This window comes from Bidens hawaiensis, unplaced genomic scaffold (genome assembly GCF_021521415.1).
Source record: "Bidens hawaiensis isolate Kalapana, Puna unplaced genomic scaffold, B.hawaiensis_p1.1 tig00011192_1, whole genome shotgun sequence".
Classification (NCBI taxonomy): Eukaryota; Viridiplantae; Streptophyta; class Magnoliopsida; order Asterales; family Asteraceae; genus Bidens; species Bidens hawaiensis.
Genome location: NW_027491870.1, coordinates 222,167 through 226,506, shown reverse-complemented (window position 1 = coordinate 226,506; position 4,340 = coordinate 222,167).

Here is a 4,340-nt window from a genome sequence, read left to right as displayed (position 1 = left end):
GGTTGGCTTGGTTTGGAATTTTATGGTAGCTTAGATGGGTCAGATATATATTTTAGTAACTACAATTCATTCGAGTTTAAGAAACTAGATGGATCAAGTAACACCCGCCGAAGGGTTCTAGCCCTATGATAAACCAATGGCGAATCCAATTTTTTTTCTATTGATTCATCTTTTTTCATTGTTTAAATTTCTCACAATCAAACATTAAATTTTCTCACAATCAAACATTATATTTTCGGGTTAGTCGGGTCAAAGAATATGATACAATACAATATCATAACAAAACAATATGTTAATTTAAAAAACCACTTAATAAAACTACAAGACCACCAGAGATGAGAAAAAAAATTATAATCAATGGTTGTGGAGCCGTGATATGTGAATAGGTTTGGAAGTAGCTGGAAACTAAAACGTTATTTTTAACTATTTAAAACCCCAGCTAATAAAATAGTGATGCTTTACTAAAATGTGTATTAGTTTTATTAATCTTAATTATCATCTTTTGGTTGTTGTTGGTCCTAACTAACGAATTGATTGATAAATATCTCATCTTTTATCATATTTGTTCCCAAGGGTCTACGACTAACAGAATTATAACACCGTTAGTTGCATGTCACCTGAAAAGGTTTTTGGCCGGAAAACTCACATTTTTTCCGAAAAACTCAACAAGTTCATCACAAACATCTTTGTAACCTTAAATCGGACCTTTAGGAATCTTTTTCTATTAAAAGTCTCCAACTATTGAGGTCGCCGGAACCCTAGAACCATCATAAAAGTGTTGGTGGTTGGTTGGTGGTGAGTGAGTTGGTGGCGGTGGTGACATTCATATGAGTTTTCCGGTAAAAACATATGACTTTTTCGGTCAAAAACGTTTTTCGGCGACCTGCACGTAACGGCGTTAGGATTATGTTAGTCGCGAACCGTTGGGAACAAATACGTTTAAAGATGAGACCGTTAGCAGCCAACTCGTTAGTTGAGACCGATAACGACCAAAAGATGATAGTTAGAATTAATAAAAACCAATACATCTTACTAAAAAAGAGTTAACAAAACTAATCTAAGAAAGACTTAAACTTGTGACGTTTATAGACCTTGTGAGTTTGTTTAGAGGGGTTTTAGGGAGAACAAATTTATTATTGCACCATCTTAAATCTTTTATTATGAATTCATTTTTAAAAATCTTATGGATTTATTAAAAAATTTTATGCATAATTTTGAAGTGAAATTTTAGAATCAATAGGTTCTCATAAATCTGATTTTTCATAAGCATCTTTATCTTTTAATAACTGTTAAGTTGTTTGTTAGTAAAATATAAATAAGATTGTTCTACTTGTATATAATTTTAAAAGGTCCTTCACACGAATTCATCATCTAGCGTTTTCAATAAAATCATTTCATTTTTGCATTCCATGTCACTTTAATGTATGAGTTTCTATTTCTCAAATATTGTGAGTTTTACCTATAAAAAACATTACATGTTTTCTCTCATTTTTAATAAAATAATTTTTTTTCATACTTTTATCATTATATTTTCTCTCTCATTCACTCACAACCACTTTCAACAAATATTAAAAAATATAGAGAGTGAACAGTAACTTTTCAAATTTACAGAAAAATCATTGTATTTCTCTCTCCTACATTCACATCACGTCAACACCCTAAACTACTCTCTATATTTTAAAAATACCACTCACTGAATATGGCGGGTGGGATGTGATTGCTCGTGACTTTATAATTATTACAAATCCCTCAACTTTAATAAATTTAATGAATGGTTACAACTTTGGTTCTTTATTGTTTTTAGAAAAATTGGTTTTTATTAGTCTCAAGTATTTTATTTTTGTCGGCGCTGGTCCCAACTATCATTTTGGCTGACGACGGTTCCAACTTTCACACACGTTGATTCCACCGGTCCGCGACTAATGGAGTACTAACTCCGTTAAGTAAATGCTGATGTGTCCGTCCTAGTTGTCAAAATCATGTGACATGGCTGCCTACTTGGATTTTAGCTTACACATCTCCTTCATCTAAAACTATAAATTACTCACACACCAGTCCATATTAACATCACCTGGACTCTCACTATGTCCAGATTCACTCCTCTGATCCCCTTGACCACACCAAAACTAAACTAAACTAAAACTAAACCACCGTCTTGGTCAATATTCCACCCCATATTGGCGATATTGCTAACCAGATTCATCTATTTTAATCTTGAGTTTCTCTTTACTAAACCCCCAATCACACAATACTTGATGAACCACAGTACCTTCCTCATTGCTTCCAATAATAGTTAATAATCAATCATGTCACGTACTTCCCGATCCAACGTCTCGTTAGGGTTTATATCCCATTCATCTCACCGTAATCAACAACAACTAGTCTCCGACGACTCAATTAGGGTTTCACATCTCACCATAATAGTTAGGGTTTAACATCTCCTTCATCGCCAGTTGTAGATGCCGGAGGTTGTACCAGTTCGTCGGAAATAGCTTAGAGTCGACTCGCCCACAACCTTAGTAACCACCATCGATCACTTGACTCCCCTGCATCTCAATCATTAACGCCATCACCATCGTTATCGTGGTGGAAACCTAAATCACGTCGGCTGCTACCGCCTTCTGATATCTTCGTGTAACGCTACCACCGTCCTCTGATTCTGCCCAACCATCTCTGTGTACCCCTACCACCATCCTTTGATTCTGCCCAACCATCTTCGTGTGCCGCTACCACCGTCAAAATCCACCGTTGCCGCTGCTTCTGGCGTATGTCAGCAACTATCGGCTTCTTCTTACCCAAAAATATCGTCCACCATTGTAGAAGAATATAGGGTTTGTTAGATGATGATGAACTTGAGAGATAATTTGAGGATTTTGAAGAGTAATTGAACATTGGTTAGATTAAGGTTTAAGTATAAGTATCATACACATACAGGTCCAAGTAGGCAGCCATGTCACATGATTTTGACAACTAGGACGGACACATCAGCATTTACCTAACGGAGTTAGTACTCCGTTAGTCGCGGACCGGTGGAATCAACGTATGTGAAAGTTGAGACCGTCGTCAGCCAAAATGATAGTTGGGACCAGCGCCGGCAAAAATGAAATACTTGGGACCAATAAAAACCAATTTTTCTTTTTTTTACCTGTATATGTTATAATTTCAGTTTTAACCCAATCCCTCCTCCCCCCGACTATCAAACGATGATAATTTTTTCAGACATCAAATTCTATTCTTTAAAAACACATTTGCACAATAAAAACAAATATTTTATTCTCTCTAATTCGAGTATAATATTGATATAGTTTTTCAAAGTTAAAAAAAGTTACATAGAGGTGTTCGTGGTCCGGTTTTGATGTTAAATTAAACCATGAGGCAAACCATTAGTGATATTTTTTGTTCGTCGAAAATCGAAACTGAATTGTTGAATAAATTGTTGAAAATTGAAACCCAAACAAGCCGAACCATTACCAATGATTAGTTTCTGATTTGATTTGTACTTCGATAATTAATTGAGTTTAAAATTAGAATTATAAATCTATTTATACATTCACTTAAAACTAACCACCAACTAATAATTTACTTAAAAGAATCACAATATAAACAAGGATAATTTTGGTCACTTAAATGATAAACCTTATTGGAAAAGACAAAATCATAACAAGAACAAAAAATGACAAAAAAAAATCATATTGAAAATTGGGCTAAATTAAAGTTACAATAGACAGGCTTAGTTGTATGAGTGTATCAAATTAAATTTGTTTAATTATATTTTAACTAAATCTAATTTAAATATAGTAGAACATATCTAATACTAAACAAGTAAATAATTAAAATTTCAAAACAATTCAATAATTATGATTAGCTTCGTTTTCAACCATGAAACCAATCCAGTGGTCTCATAGTTTTCAAATGGAACTATGAACACCCATTAACTTGTTACGTGATTAGTAAATTATGTTTTTCCAAACGCATTGCGCAAGCATTTGTCTAGTATATGTTATATATAAAGAATGAGTGAGGAACCTCTTAATTTTTAAGAGGTATATAACTTATTGTTTTAAGTTGTAAGGCCCCGTTACCGGTAGCCCTACTTTCGTGTTGGATTTACTCATAAACGCAGTTCTAAATATCAGAGTTAATTAAAACATTCGCGGAACATTAAAAATATTCAAACCATTACATTCCATAACCATAATTCTGGTCTTATCGAGCATTCATAGTCATTTAAAAACAAAACATAGTCTTTTAAAATAAAGCATCATAGCAAAATCTTCAGATGCCAGCTTCGTCCAACTCTGCCATGTGTCCTCCTCAAGCTACCTGCCTCATTCTACTCA